This window comes from Microtus oregoni, unplaced genomic scaffold (assembly GCF_018167655.1).
Source record: "Microtus oregoni isolate MIOR12 unplaced genomic scaffold, Mior012 000062F_ref0000492, whole genome shotgun sequence".
Taxonomy (NCBI): domain Eukaryota; kingdom Metazoa; phylum Chordata; class Mammalia; order Rodentia; family Cricetidae; genus Microtus; species Microtus oregoni.
The window spans coordinates 6,662,501-6,688,303 of NW_024543872.1; the positions used below are offsets into that span (position 1 = coordinate 6,662,501).

The 25,803-nt window shown below is 37.3% G+C and overlaps 1 protein-coding gene across 7 annotated transcripts in view; it reads left to right on the plus strand.

The window, feature by feature from the left end:
• Positions 1 to 25,803, plus strand: part of LOC121439593 (nuclear receptor coactivator 1) — a 260,024-nt gene that overhangs the window by 136,345 nt on the left and 97,876 nt on the right. The window lies entirely within an intron of this gene.

Consider the following 25,803-nt stretch of genomic DNA (forward strand, 5'->3'; position numbering starts at 1 on the left):
GTGAGTCTGTGTGTCATGTTGGGGAGCAAACCCAGGTCATGATAGAGGCTAGGCAAGTATTCTACTGCAGAACTCTACTGCCAGCTAAAATCATTTTAATTTTCAGCTGCTTTGTTTTCATTTTAATTATAACTAAAAATTCTTCTTTTCTCTCTGTGTTGCTTGAAATGATAGAATTTTGGTTTTGTGCCTCACTTTTAGCACTTTAATTTTTTTAAATGAAAGTATAGCTCATTATCTCGAAATTTAAGTTTCCAAATTAATCTTTTATTTTTAAAAATTGTTTTGGGTTAAGAATGATGATTTCTATATTACATTTTATTAAAATATATGCATAAGATACCTGGTTTTGTTTGCTTCAAGAGTAACAAAATTTATATGTTAGTTACACTTTGTATGGTATGGTGCTGGGGGGGGTCCAACCAGTTACAAATATCTTTTTGTTTGTTTGTTTGTTTGTTTGTTTCGAGACAGTGTATCTCTGTGTATCTTTGGAGCCTGTCCTGGAACTCACATTGCAGACCAGGCTGGCCTTGAACTCAGAGTCACCCACCTGCCTCTGCCTCCCAAGTGCTGGGATTACAGTGGCAAATATCTTAACAAATCAAGAATGACACATTTTATCATGCTTGGTTACTATTTTCTAAATTAGATTACATTAATTTTACTTGACTAATCCAAGTAGATACAACTAACTAATATTGTTCTCCTAATTTCAGGTTCCCTTTATGGCTTTGTCAGAGAACAAATTAATCTCCTTTTTTTAAAAAAAAAAATGTCACTGTATATTGCCATTAGAGATTTAGAAATAAACAGGGCCAGTTTAATGTCATCTCCAATAGCATGTGGATTTTAGCCTGTCCTGGGCTATACAACAAGGTAGATACCAAGAAGAGTTCTTCTGCTGTCACCTTTTTGGCTACCTGTAGTAGTTTCCAATTTTCTGTCAGATCAGGACCTCTTTGATGATATTCTTAAAGCTGCAGATCTTTTCACAAGCATTCACACATGCCCAGTCACATTTGAACCTTCTCGGCACATGCATACGTGTTTGAGCGCACACAGACAACCATCGATTATAAAAAAAAAAAGTGAATCTGTTTTGAAAATAGTATACAACTTTAGTTATGAAATGTGAGACTAAAATTAAAGATTTTCCTAAATTGTAAAAATTCCCTTAAAGACATCAACATTTCTTGAGGTTCTCACCCCTTAATGTGAAATTGTTCCCTAATACGAAAGCTCCTGCTTTCCTCACTGTTTGCAAATGCCGACTCCTGTTTCATCACCTGTCACACTGAATGCCCTGCCACAGGCACTCAAATATCAAATGACTGAATTATTTAATAATTAGGAGAACTAATGTTTGAAAAGAGGATATTTTGATAAAATCTTTTGCGAAACAGTGAACAAGAATGACATGAGATAGGTGTGTTGGTGCATGCAGTCCTAGTACCCAGGAGGCAGAGGAAGGGTGTCTTTGTGAGTTCAGGGCCCTGGTCTACTTAGCAAGTTACAGACAGCCCCAGGGTTGCATAGTGAGACCCCCATCTCAAACAAACAAACAAACAAACAAAAATAATAGGCAACTTTTAAATAAAAACCATTTTGATCACGTTTTTCCTCTTTCCTAACTCCTCCCTGATCCTCCCTACTCACCCAGCTCTTACGGAAGACAAGGGTTAAGTGATTTCTAGAATGCTTGGATTGCCTTAATGGATGACGATGTTGACAAAGTAAAGGAAGACTGTTGTCATTAGCATATAGTGTAAGTTGAAACCCTATATAAACTTATGGTTATAGCACAGTCCCACTTAGAGTGGACTTTTATTTCTCATGACTCTGAGAAATTTAGGGAAAATGATCATTTTAAAAAGAGTTTTCTATTTTGAAACTATGCCTTCTTAGTTATATAGCTGATTTTTACACATCTTGTTTTGCTTTATATGATCAAGACCAATAGTTGGAAAACTAGTTATGGAACAAAACTGGCTTTTACAGCCTATGTCTTATAAGTAAAGTTTATTGGCACAGAGCCGCAGTGCCCGTCGGTGCATGTACAGACTGTAGCTGCTTTCACATTTGGATGGCAGAGCTGAGCTGTTGTACTCTGCAACCTATAATACCTAAGTAGAGAGCCGCATCTGCTCCATGGACTAGGTGAGGCATAGTGACATTGGAGAGAGCATCACATCTGCTCTACACGACTGGATCAGAGATAGTGACGTGGAGAAAGCATTGCTTAGTGTGATAACTACGTGGAATTGCTGTGACAGATGCCTGGGAAAAAGAACTGTGATGGAGGAATTATTTCCTTGCTTCAATGTTTCACAAGATTCGGTCCATAGTTGCTGGGGCAGAACCTCATGGCAAACAGCAGACAGGAAGGGCCACAGGCATTCATTCAGAGACAGGTCCCCAGTGCTCCCGTCTTCCCACAAGGACTACCTTTCACAGTTTCTGCCACCTCACAGTAGTCTGTTTCTACTTTGAATCCATCAGCAAACTAAACAGTTGATTTTGTCAGAACCCTCATGGTTTAATGGATTCTGGAAACCCCCTTGCAGACACACTCAGAACTGTGCTCTATCTTCTGGGCCTTTCTCAGTTCAATCATGCTGGCAATAAAGATTAGCTGTCACACTCGCATTATATTCTTGTGGTCATTAGAATAGTAGAAGCATAGAAGGAGAGTTCTGGGAAATTGAGACAAATGGGTCTTCTTGGTCTTTGTTTATCCTGTCTAAACTCAGATTGTGAAAAGAAACTGTTAAGTTCAAACATTGCATTTTAAAAAGCACTTTGTCATTTTCTATTTCTACATATGTTTAAGTTCATATTCTCACATGGACTTACTCTAGACCCTGCTACTCATTCTTCTCCTAATGTAAATAAAGACTTACATGAGTATTTTATTTGGAAGTGAGCTTAGCGTTTATTGTGCTGCAACAGCCTCATTTTATAGATGGCAAAAATTGAGTCCCTCAGAAATTGTGCTAACCTGGTGTCACAGCAGCAGGCTAGTGGCAATTCCTTGGAGTAAAGCGCTGGATTTATTTGGTTATTCTAAAATTTTCTCCAGTGATGCATACAAGGGTTTACACATGAAGCCTTGCCCAGTCTATGTTTAGCTCTAAGTACTACTTGGAAAAGTAAAGGAACAGCTGAGAGAAGAAAAGCACTAAATGTAGACTGTGCTGCAACTCTGTTACTAATACTTCTGCAAGTGTTAAGAAGCACTTTCATCTTTATAATCAGGAGTACAAATGAAAATGTACACTCAGATTCTAGGATTACTGTAAACTAAGATCTAGAGATACATCTTTTCTTCTCCCAGCCCTTTACACACTGTACTTCATGTGAGGAGAATGTCCAGTCGTTCAGAAGAACAGAGTGCCGTCTTCATAGTTCCTAAGTAATTTGTTAAGTGCGGCATGGAAGAGCCAGAGTTCACACTGCTTTTAGAAATGTCTATAACTGGGTTTCCTTCTTGTGAATAGAACAAACTGTAATTTGTATTTTATAATGAAAAAATAATTGATTTCTGATTTCACTTATTTTAAAAATCCACTAGGAAAATTAGGTGTATTTTAATGAAAAAAGGCAAAAGATAAATACCAGAAATTATAGCCAATTTCTTCTTATGTTCCTGGCAAGGTTATTGCTATCACAATTGGTGAAGCGCCTTTTTTCCCCTCAAAATTCAGTATTAGAAAGGCCTCACCCTTTATTGCATCAGAAAATAATTACAGAATTTCTTCTTGCTACTTCCCTGGGGACCCATTTTAAACAAGAGAAATCCTAAGAGAAGCTTGTGCAAAAGATATGCACGGAAACTACACTACATGAGCAGATATTGCCACCTTCCGGGCCGATTCTACACATAATTCAGGAAAAAACTTAACACTAGTATTTTTGTTTTTATTTAGCCTCTAAAGAATTGTGTAATTAATCCTTCCCCACTACAATAACTCTAATTTCCTGATTTTCTTTGCTTGTATATTTGAAAAGTGTCTTAATTTTTCATAGGCATATAATGAAAATTCACATCCTACCTTAACATACTTAACTAATCTTCATTGTAAATTAGGATGTAATAAGATTGTGTTCTAATTTTAATGTCCATTTTTGGTATTCAGTCTTTCAGAAGTGTAAACTATTATCATAATTTAATTATTTTTTAGTTTTGTATTTTTATTCAAGTTTTGTTTCCCAAGTAGATTGTCTACATGAAAATAATAGAATTAATCTGTTTGTTTAAAAGTGGACTTCCAAATAAGCGTTTTCACCATTGTGGGCTGATTAGTATAGAAAGTGACATTATATAATCATAATGGCTTGGTTATCACCCATCTGCACCTTTTGTTTTCTAGCATAGTTTAATTAGCTAAGTTGCAAATTGATTATCTCTATTCTAAAGTGCTTGAGATCAGGAGTGCTAGAAATTTAATATTCAAATATATACAGTAAGATGTGAATATATACACTATGAGTTAAAACACAAAATTCATTTATATTCCATCCATTACCTTACCCTAAAGTCTGAAGATAATGTTGTACAATCTCTTTAGAGCACCTGCATCTTGACTAAGACTCCTCATCATAGAGCCAGGTGTGGAATTTCCTACTTGTGGTGTCATGTGGTTGCTCACAGATCCTAAGATTTGAAGCATTAGATTTCAGATTTACATGTTGGAGATACTTGTAACACTGTTTAGTTCTTGTAAGTCATGATTCTTGTCTATGCCTGTAACAATCTAACTTTCCAGTAGTATGTGGTGGCACATGCCTGCAAATCCCAATTTTGGAGGTGTAGGCAGGAGGATCATTGCAAGTTTATATCTAACCTGGGTAATTTAGGGAGTCATTCTATAAAAATAACAGTTTTAAAAGGTGAGGGTATAGCTTAGTGTTGGGGTGCTTTTCTTACATGCTGCTTTGTCTTGAGACTTAATAATACACTCCCAACTGGCTGAATTCCATTAAATTTACAGATCACAAATCTTTAAGTTCTGTGCACCACTTCAGACAGTCATCAGACTCTCCTGGTAATTTTCAAAACAGTTTTGTCCCTATGAGAATTATTTTTGAGGTAAAATGTCTTTATTGGAGCTTCACAGCTGACCATCACCTAACTAAGTTAAAAGCCATTTTTATGGGCCTCTGAAGTATCATAGTTTGTTTTGTTTTCTTCTCTAAAATCATGATCATAGAGTTTAGTGTGATCAACATCCGTTTTTACAGATGAGGAGATAGAAACTCCTGTAAGTTAAAGATATTGAGACTTTTCATGGTTAAATTGTACAGCATTAGGGAACCCACTGATAACAGTAATCTGACATTCTGGTTGATTATATTAGTGTCTTTTTAGCCGCCCAGACTCTGCAAAGAGATTATTGTACTTTTAACATCGTACAAAGTTGTTGGTATTTGAATACAAAGCTTTGATGGGCACAGTAGCGATCTCTAATCTTGCCCCAATTATTTTGTAAAGTGACATGATATGTTTCTTAGAGACAGTATGTCTGGAGGTGTGGTGCAGAGGATAATCTTAGTCTTTATGAGTTTTTAAGAATGCTTTGGCAGTATCCATGTTGATCCAAGCCTTTAAGAACAAGGTTATGAGATTTCATTCAGACTTAAGGAATTCATATGTGTGAACATTTCATTTATTCTCTTAAGAAATATTTATAATGTATATACAGTTACTATGTCTACTTCACTGGTTAGGCTTGGCATGAGAATGTAGCTCAGTGGTAGAGCATTCACACAACACATTCTGCCTCCTGTCTTTTTCCTCAGCACAGTGTACACTGTGCACTCACACACAAGGAATACTTGTAGAAATGTGGAGTTTGTTTTCTTTTTACTCTTTGGGGGCCCGCTACCCAGCTCCCAAATAAATACACAGAGACTTATTCTTACTTATGAATGCCCAGCCTTAGCTTGGCTTGGTTCTAGCCAGCTTTTCTAACTTAAATTATCCCGTTTCTCTTTAACTACATTTTCCCCCTAGTCTTTTTACCTTGTTTATTCTATATATTTTTCTTTCCTTCTTGCTTCATGGCCGGTCCCTGGTGTGCTTCACTCCTTCTACTTTTCCTCACTCCTTGCCTTCTTTCCTAGATTTCTTTCTGTATGCCAATTGCATCTATCTTTTCTCCTGCCTCACTATTGGCCATTCAGCTCTTCATTAGACCAATCAGTTGTTTTAGGCAGGCAAAGTAACACAGCTTTACAAAATTAAACAAATGCAACATAAAAGAATGCAACACATCTTTGCATCATTAAACAAATATTCCATAACATGAACGAATGTAACATATATTTAACTAATATTCCACAAAAGAAATAGTAAGAGAACTCTGTACAGTAATTTCTATAGCAATTTCTATAAAATAGTCCTCATGGAGTTATATATAAATACTGTAAACTCATAGACTGTCAGAAGTCAAGGGAATCTCTAATGAAATACAAGGCCAGTGGCTCCTAAATATTTTGTTTTTGTTGTCAGTGGCTACTTTCTAATTGAGGTTTAACTCTTTGGTTTAACCTGGTAGTCTTTTAAAGTTTCAATTTAGAGATTGTATTTTATATTGTAAACCTGCCTCCTGGATTTTTACATTTGGTGATATTTGAGAATATAGTTTTAATCATAAAAGTATAGTAAATTTTAATTCAAAGTAATCTTAAATGAACTTGAATTTTAATCAATTTTCATATTTAGAATAATTTCAAAATAAAGATTTTATGTTGAACATGATATTTTACAGAACTAAATTCTGTTGCCATTTTACAATATTCATTTTGCATGACATGCTAGAAACATTAGCTGAGGGAGTGTATGTATTTTTCCAATCTCAGTTAATCTGTTAGCTTTTTTTAGCTGGAACAAGATTCTTCAATCCTAAGTCCTACTTCATGATTCTTTAGCTAATTCGACTCATGCAAAAAAAAAAAAAAACCCAAGTGGAATATTCACAATAGGATATTTATAGTTTTTACAGCCTATGCTTTTATTTGCTTTTTACTTCATACATTCAGGTTGTTTGCAAGGATCAGTATATGATGAACAATGTTTTAGAAACATTGATAAACTGGATTCCATTGGTGTGGGATCCTCAATTATATGTCTCTGTTCCATGAATAGAATCCTAAGTAGGTATCTGTTATTTCAGTGCTTTCCCAAGTCCTTGAAGAATAGTAATATTAAAATCAATTTGAGTCCTCAAACATTTTCTAAATGAGCAAGACAGTTGAAGGACACAAGGACCTATCTTTGGGTCTTTAATCTCTGCAGTACTGTAGAAAATTAAAATCACTCTCTCCCCTCTCCCTGCTCCCTAATCACTGTGGGCAGTGCCACCCCTTGGTGGGTGGTAACTGATAAGTGTGAGCCAGTAAAAAGCATTCTTCCATGGTCTCTGCTTCAGTTCCTGTCTCCAGATTCCTGCCTTTAGTTCCTGCTTTGCCTTCTCCCAATGTAAGCTAAGATAAATTCTTCTCTGCCCCCCCTCCACATTAGTTTTGGTCAAGGTTTTATTATGGCAACAGAAAGCAAACTAAGGCAGGTAGCACAGGTGTGAAGTATGCATTAGTCCTAACTATTAGTATTGCTACTGTTAGTACTTAATTCTAGAACTTGGTTCTTCATGTATACATATCATCATTCCTCACAGCAACTCTGTAGCTCCACTACTCCCACTTTATAAACTAGCACAGAGAAGACCAACTACCCAAGATCACCGACCTAGTAGGTAGCAAAGTTGTATTTGGACAGTCATCAGATTCCAGAGCAAGTGGTCTTACCTCTTTTCTCTATGTGTCCAGATAATTCACAAATTAATTTTATTGCTTTCTAACATTGTAAAATGGAGTGAGGAAAAGAAACCTGAGTGGTTACGTACCCGTCCATGTGGATTCAGTATGGATAACAGGAAAGCAGAGTAACAGTGGAGAGATGGCTTCAGCTCATAGGTTGGTTTGCGTATAAAACCTTTTTTTAGTCTTTTCTGAACAGATCCTCCCATTAGTAAAAGAGAATAATTATTTTTACTTACAAGGTTTTGAAGGAATGAAATTAAATAGAACCTGAATACATGGTTGGGTATAGAGTAGGTGGTTAGTGTCTTGACTTCTGTGCAGCGCAGTGTAGTGTTTGGGGAGCAGTAACAATGCTGGAGTGGCAGTTGGGCTAGCTGATGTGCTGCTGGAAGCTGATGCTGGTGCTTCTGAGAATCTTCTTGGTGCCAAGCTCTGTTCTGAGCTTCAGCCATGAAACGGTAAAGCAAACTTAGCTTCCCTGCTCTCAAGGAGCTTCATTCCCATTGTCTACATGTTCAACAGATGCACAGACAATTACTCTGCTAGATGCTTTAATGAGGTAAGTGTGGGATACTATGAGGACACATGGGAAAGTTACTCATCCAGCTATGGTAGGTGAGGAATCAGGTTCCAGAGGAAGGGTGAGAATATGACATTAGAGAGTGAACCCAGAGTGAAGACCAAATCAAAATTGGGAGAAATATGTCACTGAAAGGTGTCTGGTTATCTACTAGGAACGTCTCAGGGATACTAGAAAAGCACACGTTTACCAGGCTGGTGCCAGAATATCAGGAACTTGTTTTTAGGTTTTAGCTTTATTATAAGAAAACGAAGATGGCTCCATTTACACAATCATTGAATTTTCTGTCAAATATCATCTTTTGGAATCTGCATGTATCCAGTTGAGACATTGTATTTTATGTCTGAGGAAAAGAGATTGAAATGAAAAAAGAAGTTATTTTAAAAGGATAGAAGTGGTCATTCACTTATTGGGTGATTAACTGTTGCTTCAGATTACCCCTTCTCTTCATTCTTCTTCACCGGTGATGAAAATCATGTGTCTCATTCACAATGCATGGTTTTGTTGTTGTTTTTTTGAGACAGGCTTTCTCTGTGTAGCCCTGGTTGTCCTGGAACTCACTCTGTAGATCAGGCTGGCTCCAAACTCAGAGATTCACCTGTCTCTGCCTCCCAAGTGCTGGGATTAAATGTGTGTGTGCCACCACCTCCCAGTCACAGAGCATGGTTTAATTTGGTATAGTTTGTTGCTGTTGTATACATTCATATGCTAAGAGTTAAGATTTCTTCCCATCTTTCTTTAGTACCCTTTCCCAATAAAATAACATGTTCAAAACCTCGCAGGGAGCTTCTTTTGTCTAAACAGGGATGAGAAAGAAAGGGAAAGAACAGTAAACTTCTTAAAGAGAAAGGAAGGGGATGCTAAGGGTAAGTGGTTGTGATGCTAGGACACCAGGGAACACAGGAATGACAAGTAAACCGTCTTTAGGAGCACCCAGAGCAAACAGACCTGCGGGTGCTCCGCTATCACTTGAAGTAAGGGTATGCTTAGATCTCCTACAGTCTACTTAGACCTGCGGGTGCTCCGCTATCACTGGAAGTAAGGGTATGCTTAGATCTCCTACAGTCTACTTAGACCTGCGGGTGCTCCGCTATCACTGGAAGTAAGGGTATGCTTAGATCTCCTACCGTCTACTTAGACCTGCGGGTGCTCCGCTATCACTGGAAGTAAGGGTATGCTTAGATCTCCTACCGTCTACTTAGACCTACGGGTGCTCCGCTATCACTGGAAGTAAGGGTATGCTTAGATCTCCTACCGTCTACTTAGACCTGCGGGTGCTCCGCTATCACTGGAAGTAAGGGTATGCTTAGATCTCCTACCGTCTACTTAGACCTGCGGGTGCTCCGCTATCACTGGAAGTAAGGGTATGCTTAGATCTCCTACAGTCTACTTAGGCATCCATATGCCACCCACTCTGCACAAGTCGTTCCTCACTGGACCTGGAGAAGGTGGAGCAGTTGCTGTGGATATTTGAGAAGATTAGGAAGCAGTTGTTGGAAGACTAAAGTTCTTAAGATGGGGGAATGGGTGCTAAAATCAAGTTTGTAAATAAAAGAAAAATCTGGAAAGGATATTTAGGATAGTCTGAAAAAAAGGAAATTGGAATTGTAGCCATTGGCATGTTTTCCATGGTGATAAATCTTTATATATGAGGATTCGTGGTGATCTTAAAAAAGAAACATTTTTTAGATGCCCCCCCAATAAGACTTTATAATGCTATTCCACAAACCTACCATAGAAGACTTGACTACTGGAGTCTTTATGGCATGGTTGAGGAGGGTGGCAGGAACACTGAGCATGACAACATGCTGTAGAGGCTCTGGGGTGCATTGACTTCAAGGTGCCTTTGAGGACAAACATTCCTATCTAAATATTTGGGCGGGCCCCCCTAAAATAGTTTTTAAACCCAGAAATTTTGATCTCTCCAATTTTTGTGTCTGCTGGTTTTCTTTTTACCTTTTACTTATATACTGTCTTTTCACTTGTTCTTCCAGCTTTCATTGTCCTTTCCCCACTATGTTGTAGTGTTTCTAGAGAACAGGAAATGTGATGTCCTTTCTTGGCTTTCTTCTTTAGTCATCTCATGTGCTACACTACACTACAGCTTCCATGTTAGTGATCTCAAGAGCTATAAATCCCCTTCCTTATAAGTCAGCCACACATTCCTACTTAGATATCCTGTTGCCACCTCATAATTAATGTGTACATAATTGAATTTATTAGCCTTCCTTCAGACATCTGTTATCTACCATATGCCCAGGCTTGGCTAACTGGCATTAATGAGCCTCCCATGCCAGGATCCTTGGTATTTCCAGGAGTGTAAGCAAAGTTTCAGCCAGGAGATGCCTCATCACAATGTTATCAGTTTGCTTTAAAAAAAAAAAAAAGATTTAATTTATTTTGTGTGAATGAGCGTTTTGCCTGGAAGTATATGTACCACTTGTATGCCTACTACCTGCAGAGGTCAGAAGAGGGTGTCGGATCCTCTGGCATTGGTGTTATGGATATTTGTGAGCCACCAAATGGGTTTTGGGAAATAAAATATGGGTCCTTTGCAAGAATAACAATTGCTCTTAACTGCTGAGCCAACTCTTTTCATAATGTTTTTAATAGAAAAAATGGAGCAAATTTAAGTCCTATACATAATTTAATTAATATGTGTATCATGGTTTTATAATCATTAAAACTAAAGTATGTATTTGTATTTGTGAACAGTGCATGTGCAGATAGTTGATTAATTTTAGGTTGTACAGTTATGGATGATTTTATTTAGTTCTCTCCATTTACCTATATGCTCTAAAGTTACACAGTAAATATAAACAACTTCTGTGATTTGCACATGCTGTTTCTCTTTGCCACTCCCAGTTCTTATTGTCTAGTGTCTTGTTTGCCTAACTGTTGCTGCTCATTCTGTCTGGGCGATCCTGTGGTCACAACTCTCCATTCTCAGCTGCTAGGCCATGTTTAAAAATTGTATCTGGTAGAGTTTTTCCTTTAAAGGTAGAGTTAACCTTTCTAGTTGCTTCATATTTAAACACCAAAGCCATCAAGAGGAAACATGATGTTTATCCTTGCTGTCCAGACTTTCAGTCAGATGGACTTTAGCCAGCTCAAGAGTTTATATATTCCAATCTTTTTTATTATTTTATTTTATTACTTTTAAAAAATACCAATCCAAATTCCCACTTCCTCCTCTCCTCCCACTCTCTCCACACACCCTCCTTCCCACCCCCCTCCAATCTTAAGAGAGGGCAAGGCACCCTGCCCTGTGGAAAATCCAAGACCCTCCCCACTACATCCAGGTTGAGCAAGGTATACATCCAAAGAGAATAGGATCCCAAAAAGCCAGTACATGTAGTAGAGAAAAACCCCAGTGCCTTTGTCATTGGCCCCTCAGTCTGCCCCAACTGTCAACCACATTCATAGGGACTAGTTTGATCCCATGTTCGTTCCTTCCCAGTCCAGTTGGAGTTGGTGAGCTCCCATTAGCTCAGGCACATTGTCTCAGTGGGTGAACCTCTCATGGTCTTGACTTCCTTGCGCATACTCTCCCTCCTTCTGCTCTTCAATTGGACCTTGGGAGCTCAGTCCAGTGCTCCAATGTGCGTCTCTGCCTCTGTTTCCATCTGTTGTTGGACGAAGGTTCTATGGTGACATTTAAGATAATCATCAGTCTGACTACAGGGCAAAGCCAGTTCAGGCACCCTCTCCTCTATTGCTTAGGGTCTTAGCTGGGGTAATCCTTGCTGGAAATTTTTCTAGAGCCAGGTTTTTTGCTAACCCCAAAATGGTTCCTCAATCAAGATATCTCTTTCCTTGCTCTCATATCTGTACTTCCTCCATTTCAACTATCCCATTCCCTCAAGCTCTCCCCAACCCTCCCCTTCTCCCCACCTCTTTCCCTTCTCTCCTTCCTTCTACCTCCCACCCCCATGTTCCCAAATTTTGTCAGGTGATCTTGTCTGCTTCCAGTTTCCAGGTGGGTCTATATATGTTTTTCTTTGGGTTCTCCTTATTACTTAGCTGCTCTAGGATCATGAACTATCACCAACCCCACATCAGACAAAGGACTGATCTTCAAAATATATAAGAATTCAAGAAATTAGACATTAAAATTCTAAATAACCCAATTAAAAATGGGGTCATGAACTAAAGAGAATTCTCAACAGAAGAATTTCAAATGGTCAAAAGATACTTAAGGACATGTTCAACTTCCTTACCTATCAGGGAAATGCAAATCAAAACAACTTTGAGATATCTTATACCTGTCAGAATGGCTAAAATAAAAAACACTAATGATAGCTTATGCTGGAGAGGATATAGAGTAAGGAGAACATTCATCCATTGCTGGTGGGAATGCAAACTTGTGCAACCACTTTGGAAATCAGTGTGGCTGTTTCTCATATATTCCAATCTTAATAAGTTGATTTTCTCTTCCGTGGTACTTGTATTGGAATCCTAAAGTGTCATCAGCAAGTGTGATATGACTGAGCTACACACCCAGTCCTTAAGTCAGTGTTTACCAGAGCACAGAGAGTTAGGCCAGATTTGTAGAGGTGTGGAAGACAGTGAGTTGGGGGAGAGAAAGGGAGGAAATATGCCTCAAATATGCCTTTGCACTTCTGCCCTATAGTGTGACATGACTGTGCCCTTAGTGAGTGTTTGTGGGGTGTTTGCTTGCTTGCTTCCTTTTCTTATTTCTCCTCTGTTCCCGTGGACGATTTCATGGTTTTTTTTTTAAGAATAAATAGCCAAATAAAGAAAGTCCATCAATTTTCTTGTCAGTTCTTTTATCAGTAGATCTTGTCAAGAGTATATTTATTGAAGCATGTCATGCTAGTAGTTCCAGAATATAATTATACTTGCAATTTTTTTTCTTTCATAGAGTTTGTGGTATATTCCAAATGGTCAAATAGGAAAACATAGATGTTTTGTACTTTCTTTTCATTTATGACTAAGAATTTGATATTACTTGCCACTTACATTACCTTTACTGTTTGAGTGAATTTAAGCCTGAGAAAAATTTAAACATACATTTTAAACACTTCTATAGTCAGCATTTAACAAGACTCTCTCATAAATTCTTTTCCTTGTGAATGGCTTAATTGTGCCAACTTAAGCATCATTCCAATAAGCCAATTGTATCCTAAGTAGCAGTTCTCTATGAGTGGTGTTCTAAGTTTATTCTTGCCAAGTATTCCTTTGAGTGTGTTTTAGACTTAAAATTAGATGGTAAACCTTCTTGAAAAACATGTATGTGAAATTGAAAAAATAATATTCCAAACTGTTTAAAGTTCTTTGACCTTTTCAAGTACTAATATGGCCTTAGACTCAAACGTCAGTGAAATAATGTGCTTTCAAATTTAATAATAGTAGTAATGACTTTTCTTTGATCCATTCATACTGTTTTTACTACCCATCTGATCTTACACCTGCTCTCTAGCCCATGAACTTAGCACAGGACAAAGTTAGTGAATCAGAGGCCCAGATCCAGAACTCATCATGGCTTCCTAAACCATCATGTTGCTTTTTATTTTTTATGTTTATTTTAATTACTTTAAATTCTGTATGTGTGTATACACACACAAGTGAAGGTGTTAGATACTCTAGAAGCTGGAGTTACAAGTAGTTGTCAACTATGATGTGAGTGCTAAGAATCCAACTCGTGTCCTCTGGAAGAGCAGTATATGCTCTTTAACTGATGAGCCATATTTCCATGCCTCCTTGCCTTCCCTAATGTACTGTTTTACTTAACCACTTAACTTAACCACTGTGTGCATCTGTGCATGTGTTTGTGTATGTGTAGCAAATTTTATATGATTAAGTTTGTTTAGTTTATACAACAAATAATCATGTTCAAGGTTTTAATAAAGAATCTTCGGGAATATCAAAAACCACTATGAACAAATTTAGTTCTTGACTTAATTGTGTTTTTATTTTTTAAAAGTTTTTAAACATTTATTTTGGTTTTTGTGTATGAATATTTACCTGAATTTATGTGCACCATGTGCATGTAGAAGCCAGAAGAGGGTGTTAGGATACTCTAGACCTGGAACTACGGATGGCTTTGAGCCACCATGTTGGTGCTGAGCCTTGGACCTGAGTCTTCTGCAAGAACAGCTAGTACTTTTAACTGCTGAACTATTTTTCCAGCACTTGTGTGTGTTAGAGAGTACTGTTCATTTACTTGTCTTGCATATGTAAAATTTTGATTTTTACAAAGCAAAAGGTAAGCTAAGATGGACTTCATTTAAAAAAAGTATTTATACTAGGATACCACTGAAGGAGATGTCTTTAATACACTTACAGGATGATATTTAGAGAAAAGACAATGAGATTGGAAATATAAAAGTTCACATATCAAAAGAAGTTCAGATACTGTTATGTATGACTTTTCTAAGGCAGTCTATTAAGATGTATTCAGGTTGAACCTCAATTTCTCTCTCTGAGTTTTTATTAATCGTGCTTCTGAGGTATCTCTATATGATGAAACTTAGTGGGAAAATGTCCCTATGATTTATAGGAAGATATGACTACATGATACTTGAAAAGAAATGCTAGTTTTAACACACAGTATCTTTCTTCTGGTTAACTAAACTATATTTTTTTTGTAGCACCCCAGTTCCTACCTACTTAACCTAAATAATGAATTGGAAGGAGTTATTAACCATGGCTTAGGGGAGTCTGCTCATCCAGCTGGAATACTGCATTTAGCAGCAGATTTTGATGAGTCTAGAAAATTGTTCTTTACAGGAGAGATGATGTTCTTAGCTCTCACCCATTTATTCGTCTGAACTCTTGGTATTTTCCTCATGAATGATATGTTTCTTTTTTAGGTAATTCACTGCTAAATGAAGGAAACACACACACACACACACACACACACACACACAGAGACACACAGAGAGAGAGAGAGAGAGAGAGAGAGAGAGAGAGAGAGAGAGAGAGAGAAAGAAAATATTCAATACCCTATAGGTCAATATTAGAAGACTTTGTTAAGATACTTTCTAGGAAGTAAAGGGAGTACCTCTGAGGTTTTGAACTGACTCTTAGATTGTATACATAATTAACAGTGAGTAAAAGAGGAGCAGGAAGAAACTATGTATAGAGGGGGGGCAGCGAACTTTGTCTATCAGTGACCAGATGGTAATGAAGCAGATATTGCTGACCGTGCAGCAGCTACTCAGCCCAGCTGGTGGAGTACAAAATTAGCCGGGAACAGAAGCAGATGAACACGACTGTACCCCAGCAAGCTTAGCTTACTGCAGTAAAACAGCTGTATGCATTTTTGTGCCATGAAACATTGATCTGATTTCTCTATCCATTTAGAAAAATGTAAAAGGCATTGATGAGCCCTGCTTAGCCCATGAACAGTTGTTTGCCCCTGGTTTAGACCAGAAACCTGACGGTAGAGGATGGCAGCACTGGTGCCTGTCTGCTCTGTTCATTTCAGGCATGTCAAAGGAAGAGTTGAGCACACTGACTGTGGGCAGTACAGCTTGTTCATCTTTTTAACCGCTGCTAATACAGCGGTTAAAAAAATCTCTATTGTTTTATTCTTTTTATTGATTTCTCATTTTGGTTGCTCCTTTCATATTTTTTGCTTTTGTTTTTTCGTTTTTTAAGAGCAAAACTTAAAAAATTGTTTTAGTTTAAAGAGAGTTTAAGGCAATATCTTCCTCTCCCTCTGTTAATTTTTAACAAGTGTTACTGCTTATGTTTTTCATTATTATTTTTTATTACCTGTTTTAATTATTTCAAATTCTGTTTTTGCTAATTATTTAGTATGTGTTAATTTTAAACATTTGGAGCTTTGGAATTTTTCTAAATGTTATGTGCTGTCTTTTAATTTATTCCAGTTATGTTTACCATATTCTAGTATCCTTTTAAATGTATTTTAATTTCTCAGTATATGTCCTTACTGGTAGAAGGTTTACATGTGCCTGAAAATAGATTTTGCAATTGTGTGTTGTTCAAAAAAAGTCTACCAGGTGTGAGTGGTGTGAAATATGGGCCAAACCTCCTGAGTTGTTACTGTGTTTGTTTCTGAGGCATCTTTCCTGCCATCAATTCCTGAGAGAAGGGCTTGAAATTCACCAGTTACAGACCTGCATATCTGAGTTCAGTCCCCTGTCTCATACCGGGGCAGGAGAGAATCAGTTCTCAAAGTTATTCTCTGATCTACACATGTGCACTTTGGCAAAGCATGTACCTGCACTTACACACACACACACACACACACGGATGGAGAGCCTTTGAAAAGGAAAATACTCTTACAACATTATATTTCTTTTTCTTCATTTATTTTTATTATATTTATATTAGTCATATTTTTAAATTCTGTCATTACAGACTGTGTTAATGGGAGGGCTTGAATTATAGGTATGTGAGTGCAGGATGTGGATTGTTTGTGGAAAACTACTGAAGTCATGATTAACCAGTGATCAGGAGTATGACATTGTATGCAGACTAAGGACACGGGTCAGATCTGTTGTTGAAGTGCTCAGAGTTGGATTGCTAACAATATGGGATGTGATTCACACCATACTGGTCTGATACACACTAGACAGAAATAGTTAGTAGGAACCGTGTATTTTGGCATCTGCCCATAACCTCAGAACTCAGGAGGATGAAGATAGAGAGAGATACAGAGAAATAGTAAGGATATAGTAATGACTTTGAGCAAAAGAGATGAGAATTTTTTCAGGCCTACTAAACCTTTATTTGTTTATTTATTCTAAATTTTTGAAATAAGGTTACTTGTAGCTTAGGCTAGCCTCAGATTCATTAAGTAGCTGAAGCTGACCATGAACTTCTGAGGAAGCTGCCTCTCTACCTCTCAAATGTTAGAGTTACAAGCACGTGCCACCACATCCAGTTTCTGCAGTGCTGAGGACGGAGCCCAGAGCTTCTTGTATGTTGAGCAGGCACTCACTAACTGAACTACATCCCCAGTCCCCATGGCACGTTACACTTTGAATATTGCCTGGATGTCCAAATGTAGGCATTATATAAGTAATAAGTTCAAGATTGGGGCAAGAAGATTAGAATCACTGAAATAATTTTGGAGTTAAGTATTTTGTATAGGATCAATACAGCATTTTCCCAATGTGTGTGAGGACATGGGTCTGATTCCCAATACAGAAGAGAAAAAATGAATTTTTTTATGTGTGAGCTCAGCTAAGATGTCACCTATTCTTATAAACTTATTAGTCACCTTATCTAAAGTTAAAGGACACTGCCTCTCTTGTTCATGCTGTATTTCCCAGAATTTGGTACAGTGCCTGCCACATAGTGAATTCTTACATAGTATTTTATGATTGAACTACTATTACCAAAAAATGAAGTATACTTAGTAAATTAAATATATAATTTGTTTTAAAAATACCTCACTAATGTTTACCACACATTTTCTTAAAGCCTCTGCTTAGCATTCCTCCTCCCACCCCCAAGGACTGTGCATGTTGTTGTGTAGAACAGACGGTTAAGTGTGACCATATGTTGACACACCTTGTTACATGACTGGAACTTTTAATTCCATAAAGAATGAAATTAATTACTAAAGCCTATATGTATATACAGTGCCTCTATGTCACAGATAATCTATAATTTAGTTGTATGAAAAATGAAATAGAAATACCTACATACAAATAATTTTATGCTTAACTTTAATGAGTAATCTTGCTACCTTTAAAAGTACAAAGAAGAGCTTTGCATGTAAGACTGTCTTTGTTAATTAACAATATGGTAGAATAGATATAATAAGCTGCATAAAGAAAAAAGTCAACAATATAAACACATCTAATAAATATATGCTGATTTTAACTATTAACTAAGATGATTTAATCTTGGTTTTCTTTGAGCATTTAATAAAATTTCTTCTAACAAATGTCAAACCTGTATTGATAATTAACATACCTGAATAATGCTTGGAGTGTTTTGTTTGAGTCTGGGTTTTATGTAGTATTGGGTAGCCTGTAACTTACTATGTATACCAAGGTGACCTCAAAGTCAGAGATCCACCTGCTTTTGCCTCCCAGTGCTGGGATTAAAGGTGTGCACCACCAGGACTGGCCCTGTAATAGGGTAGTAGAAAATCAGAATAGCTTGATTTGGGTGGTCCTTGACAGCTGCTTCCTAATTTGGCAAAGCTGTTCTTTAGCCAGTAACTAAATCCTTGCAATTTCAGTGTTAGGTTTAGTGTTCAGCTAATTGAATATGGACTCTTAACACTCAGGTGTTTCTCTTACCCTGCCAGAAAAGGAAAGGAGTGGAGAGGAGGAGGAAGGGAAGTAAGATTGCCCTGTACAATGAAGCTTCAGAAGTGGGCTTTTTCTAAGATGTAGAGACTCTCCCGAGTTTCAGTAACTTCCTTAGTTTCCCTTTCTCTCTGTGTTTTTAAGATTTAAAATATGCTTGTGGGAGCGTACGGTTTAGTGGGGAAAACAGCAGTAAATACAGTCATACAGCTAATATGTAAATTTAAAATGTGGCAAATTAAAAAAAAGTCTGAGGGCACATTCACAGCAGAGGATATATAAAGGCCTCATGGTAAGGAAGAAGGACTGGGGAGGACCAAGTGGCTAGCACGAAGGATGCTTTGAGAACTACATGGAAGAGAATGAGCAGAAGTGGGATATCAAATTGTTGTGTGTGCGTTTGGGATTTCTTTTTGGACAAACTAAATAGTTTGTTTAAATGTATGTAGTGTGAGAGTGGAAGATAATTCAAGTGTAATATTGTGCACAGTTTAGGCTGCAGCAGTTACAGAGGTATAATGATTCTGTGGAGAGAGGGAGGGAGGAAGGGAAGAAGATCAGAAGAGTAGAATGGAAGGATTTGATGAAAAGTTAGTTTTTAGCAAAGTTCAAACAATAGTAATAAAAAACTAGAGAGGATGACAAGATGGCTTTGTGGGTAAAGGTGCATGCCTCCAAGTCTGACAACTTGAGTTTGATCTCTGGGATCCACATGGTAGAAGAGACTCTCTAGATGTGAACTGTGGTATGCATGCATAGTTGTAGACACAAAAACACAATAAATAAATATAAACAGTTAAGGGAGAGAATACAGATGCGGGCCTTAAAATGGACTGTAAAAGTAGTAGGGTTAGCCTTTTGTGAATAATCTCTAAGGGTAAATGTGCTTATTTTATATCTAGACTAATAATGCTGGAATTTACTAGTCTGTGGGTTTCTGTATTTTGTTCCTGCATAAATGTTATAGTGGATGAATAAGTCATTAATCTTTTAGCCTTAGTAGTTGATATGCAGACTGTTGAATACACAGTTTTGACTGTAAATTTATAATTTGTCTTATTAAAGAGAAGATGAGAAAAGAAATTCAAGATAAAAAAAAGTACTCTAAGAGCTCACTCCAGTGCTCTGATGTGGGTCTCTGTTTCTATCTTCATCCATCGCCGGACGAAGGTTCTATGAGCAAGGAAGTCAGGACTGCGAGGGGTTGGTCCACCCACTGAGACAGTGTGTCTGATCTAATGGGAGCTCACCAAATCCAGCTGGACTGGGACTGAACGAGCGTGTGATCAAACCGGACTCTTTGAATGTGGCTGACTATGGGGGCTGACTGAGAAGCCAATGATAATGGCACTGGGACTTGTTTCTACTGCATGTACTGGCTTTGTGGGACCCTAGTCTGTTTGGAGGCACACCTTCCTAGGCCTGGGATGGAGGGGGGAGGGCCTTGGACGCCCACAGGGCAGGGTACTCTGCCCTCTCTTAAGACTGGAGAGGGAGGAGGAGGGAGAGTGGGGGAGCGGAAGGGGAATGGGAGGAGGGGAGGAAGTGGAAATTTTTTAATGGAAAAATAAATTTAAAAAAAAAGTACTCTAGGTTGACTTCTTTCTGTACATTTTTAAAAACTTAGATATGGGCATCAGTATCTCCCTTGAAGAAGAACGAGAATGAAAAACAATATATAAAGGCATGTAAGTCTTCTGAAAGGGGAAATATGTGGACAGTTACAGTAATGTACGGGTCAGGTGAAAACTATGGGAGGTGTGGGGAGATGGCTCAGTGCGTGAGAGCACTTAAGCATGTGAGGATCTGAGTGTCTGTCTCTTGGACCCCTGCTGAAAGAAAGGAAAGGGAAAAGGGAAGGGAAGGAAATGGAAAAGGAAAGGGAAGGGGAAAGAGAAGGGAAACAAAGAAGGAAAGGGAAGGGGAAAGGAAAGAGAATAAAAAAGAAAGGAAAGGAAAAGAAGCCAACTGGCCCGACTGCTAGTATCTGTGACTCCTAGCACTGGGGGAAGAGAGATTGTGGCTCCTAAGAACTCACTGACTAGATTAGGAAAAATAGTGAGCTTCTGGTTCAGTAAGAGATCTGCCTCAAGGCAATAAAGTAGGAAGTGCCTGACATCCTACTCTGGCCTCCCCTGAGCACACAGCCCTACACTCATTTGCATAGACCAGACACATAAACGACATAGAGCATGAACACGGGCGTGCGCGCGTACGTGTACACACACACACACACACACACACACACACACACACACACACACTGGTCTTGTTGGAAATATGATGGTTTACATTATTTATCGGAGGGTTAAACTTAGTTAAGGTCTACAAAACTGTTTGAAGTCATTTAAAAATATTGTGTTTCCTCACCTAACACTGCTTGGCAAAGAACAAGTGTTATCCAAGACTAAAAGTATGAGGTCGGGAAATGCATAGTAGTTGGACTACTATGAATCCATACTCTTATTCATATTTCTAATACTCCCTCAATCATAAGAAAGGAGTTTTGGTGCCCATAGGCAGATGCTAATAGTTGAGATTCTATTCCTTTATATCACTGTTGTGAGGTTTTATTTGTCAAATAGTCCAAATTGACTAATATTTTTTAACTGCCAATGGACATTTGGGCTGTTGCCATTTTACCATTATAAAAATTGCTGGGATGAACGTTCTTCACTCTTCTTGTTTCTCATGTGCAGAGACATATTGCTAGTTCACTGCAGAAGTTGCACCATTTACTGAGCATGCTTAGACCAAGTTTTCAGAAGATTCCCTTAGAGCTTTTTCTTTGGCCACAAAACAGCAGTTTGCATAAGTTCAAATGTAATAAATTGTATTTTTCTAAAAGTCCCATAGATTTACACAGATTTTTTAAAGATACTTGAAAATTTGTATGAAGCCATAAGTCATTTTTTTGGAGATTGTAAGATTTCCATAAATAAATTTTGTAATCATAAAATTAAACATTTAAAATAAATACAAAATAAAAAGAATAAGAAAATGTTACCATTTCATTATAAAAAGAACTTTAGTTTTAAAATATTCATTTTTACCAAGTTTCTTCTCTACAGAGATACCAATAAGGCAAGTGAATATATCCTATAGCAAAATCAAACTTTACTTACTTCTGAATTGTAAATTTTAATATTAGTGGATTTATTTCCATTTTTATTTATATCATTTTCAACTTAAATTTAGGGAACCCAACACTTGTGTCATTATTAGAAAAGTTGACAACTTCATTTCTCATGAAGAAGTTTACAGTCTCTTCCAAGAAGAATTTTTCTTTACACTATTTTTCATGTATCTTCTTTCTTAAAATTTATTTGGTATAAAATTAATAAGAATACTATGGGATCATGTTACAATTATGAAAGAATGTTACACTTATGGAAAACGTTACAATTGCCACAAAGTGTTAATGGTTTGTTTGTGACGGTTCACTGCTGGATAACAGCATTGTTCATCTAAGCTATTAGTTTGAACTCACTGGGAGTTTTTATTTTATTCGTTTCTGCCCTGCGTTAGTTTTCTGTTGCTGTGAAAAAATACTATGATGAGAGCTACTTTTGAGGAGAAAGGGTTTATCTTGGTGTATGGTGACAGAGTCCCCCATAGCTAGAGAGGTGTGGTAACCGGTAGGGACAATGTGGCAGCAGGAATAGGAAGCTGGCAGATCTCATTGTATTCAACACAAAGGGAGCAGAAAGAAAGAACAAGAAATAGGATCAGGCTATACCCTCAAAGCCCTCCACAGGGCCATACTTCCACCTGCCTAAGGTTTATAACCTTCCCCAGTGCGGACCAAGTATAATACACAAGCCTGAGGGAGACATTTCTACTCAAGCCAGAACATACCCACATCAGAAAGTTTCCTAAGAAAGATAAAAATCATCTTATAACAAAGTTAACTTTGAATCCGCACCAATTTTTTAAAATAATGTGAAAGACCTCGTAGTTTAGAAGTTATTAGTAACATGACTTCTGCAGTACTCAACGATTAATATACCTGGATTAGAGACTCCACTGTTCTTAGGGATTGGAATTTCTTTTAATTCCTTACAGAAAGAACATTAGGCAGGGTTACTTTTGATAACCATCTCATAAATCTGCTGCTGCTAATGTAAAAGAATCATTTTTTTACTGCTTTCTCTAAAAGTCACAGTTCGTAGTGCTTGCTGTATATACAGAGGCATTGTTTCAACTTGTGTCCCTTTCTGGTTAAATTATTGTCCAGACCTTTCATAGCTGTTTATTAAAGTTTTCATTAGCCAATAATTTCACTTATTGTTTGTTTTAAAAAGAATGTCAGAATGGTGAATTTTGAAATTGCAGAGCTAAAATGCTCAAGATCATATGAAATAGGGTTTTAAATGTTACAAAATAAAATAACTAATACTAAAAATAATAAAGTTAGAAATAGCATTCAATACTTAATCCAGGTAGACACCATAGTTTGAGCAGGCATTGAGTATTGGTCCCTCTCCAAATCACAGTTAAGACAACACAAACAAAAATAAAATCAGTAAGGTGTTTTTAAAGTCATAGATTAGAGAAAGAGGAAAATAGAAGCAACTGTCAACAAAAATTTTAAGAGAGGAAACAGCCTAAATACTATTAACTATCATATTAAACCTGAGAAAATCCAGTTTTATGTGAAAATTGCTAAGAACCTGTTAAATCTGTACTAGTGATTCTTCAGGGTACTCAGTATAATAATTTCATTACTCTGGGAAATGGAGAGATGGCTAAGTGATCAAGAGGACTGGCTAATCTTCCAGAGGACCCAAGTTCAAATCCCAGCACCCACACAGCAGCTAACAGTCATCTGTAGCACCAGTTCTTGGGGATCTAATGCCCCCTCCTGGCCTCTGTGGGCATTTCATACAAGTGCTACACATACATGCGGGCACAATATCCATTGACATAAAATAAAAATACATTCAAAACTTATGGTGTTACTCTGGACGTGAAAGCAAAAAAAGAGCCCATGATGGCCTAAAAGCTACTTAAATGTAGTGTTTGATGGCAAGCCCTCCTTTACTCTTTGCCATTGTGCTAATACCCTTCTTTCTCCTGGGTCTCTAGTCCTGGTTTCCTAACTATTTCCACTGTGCACTCCTTTTTCTCTGAGACGTTTTTGCATGATCTTAAGTAATAAATAGATAAACAAATCAAACATTTGCTGATAATAAATTATAATTTTTCTAAAACAATTATATTTCTAAGACAGTTTTATGTAAAATAAATGACATGCCACTTACTAAAGACCAAAGCAGTTTTATTCACTAATGAGATATATATGTTTATTTTTACATAAGGAACTAAAAATTGGGCTGGAGAAATGGCTTAGTAGTTAAAAACAAAGTGCAGAGAACTGGGTTCAATTCCCAGCACCCATATGGCGGCTTATAACCGTCTGCAACTCCAGTTCCAGGTGATCCAACTCCCTCTTCTAACTTCCACAGATACCACATATTGCACATATGTACATGCAGGCAAAACACACATATAAAACAAATAAATCTTTAAGAAAAGATTAAATAGAGAATGAAATCCTGGTTGAATGTTTGATACTACAAGATGCAGAGCATCTTTGGTGGTTTTCAAAATTCATCAATATTTTTATTTTTATTTATTTTTTTTTTTTTGTCAGTGCTGAGAAAGCTGCTCCACACAAATATGTAGTACAAAATGGCAAAAGCACATTTAGGGCCATTTCAGAAATTAATAGAAATTCTAACCCAATCCCAATCCAAATTTATTTAATTATATTTTAAAAAATAAAATTGAAGGAGCTCAAAAGAGAAGTCAGTAGTTCAGAGCGTTTGCTGCCCTCCCCAAAGACTCAAATTTGCTTCTCAGTACCCACAGCAAGTGGCTCACAAGTGGTTCACAAATGTCTATAACTGGAGATCAGGCACTATCTTCTGACCTCAGTCAGTACACACACACACACACACACACACACACACACACACACACACCGGAGGGTGGGGAGGGATAAAATAAAAATAGGTCTTAAAAAATTTCAAGCCAACCGCTTAAACAGCCATTTTCAAAACAATTTTTCTAATGCTACTACCCAAAGCTAACACTAATTTGAGACTTAAATGCTGAAGACTAACAGAAAATGCTATCTTCATTTTTCATAATTAAACAATTATATTCTCTAAGATCAGAAAGGTTTGTATATTCAGTCCAACTGCATGATTCATAGCATGTGGTGAGCTGTAGTCTGAAACGTTTCAGGCATCACTGTTAGCATTTTGTGGTGTGCAGGCACATGTAGTGCAAAGTGTGCATATTGTGTGTTTAGAGCCAAAGCTACAGAGATGTCATGAGATGCAACATGAATGAGCACTGCCAGAAACATTTGAGACACGTCATGTGTTTAATTTCAAATTAATTTTTGGTCTTTGAATGTACAGAAACCTTTTACTGTTGCCAGAATTTCTGTGGTTCCCACATTAAGTTAGATGCGCCCAGATGGAGTTGCTAGCTTCAGTTTAAGAATTTGGAGTGTCAACCAATTTCAAGTTTTCTGTTAGCTTGGATCTGCATCCACTACTGCCTAAAGCCTATTAGATGTGATTTTTCATCTATAGGTTCAGCCTCCCAGCATTTCAAAGGAGTCTTGAAAAAGCTCTCTACAGAGAAAGCCTTCCAAGCATGTGTTCCACCCAGTGTGGCTCCCTTCTTTGAAAAACAGTCAGATCTACAATTTGAGTCTGCTTTGATCACTTTCCAGTGTCTTCAAACAGTTACTTTTCTATTTTGTCCACAGTTTATAATTCTTATCTGTGAACAGATTAGTATAGTACAAGAGGATCTATTATTGTTGGAACCAGAGCTCAACTAACTTTAAATATGAAAGCGTGTAAACTTTTCCAACAAAAATTTTGAAAGTAAAATGTTAAAATAACTTTAAAAATAGGAAGAACATTATATAAATTGAAATAATGAAATAGCTGAAATTATGAAAAAAAATCATAATTTATAGGTAATAAAAAGGATGAGCATGTAAATGCTGCCCAGAAATGATTTTTGAAAGCCTTCTCTATGGGTCTCTCCGAAGTTGAGCAGAATGTAATTATGCATTCCGTTAGTGACAAGCTGTCTCAAATAACATCACCAGGA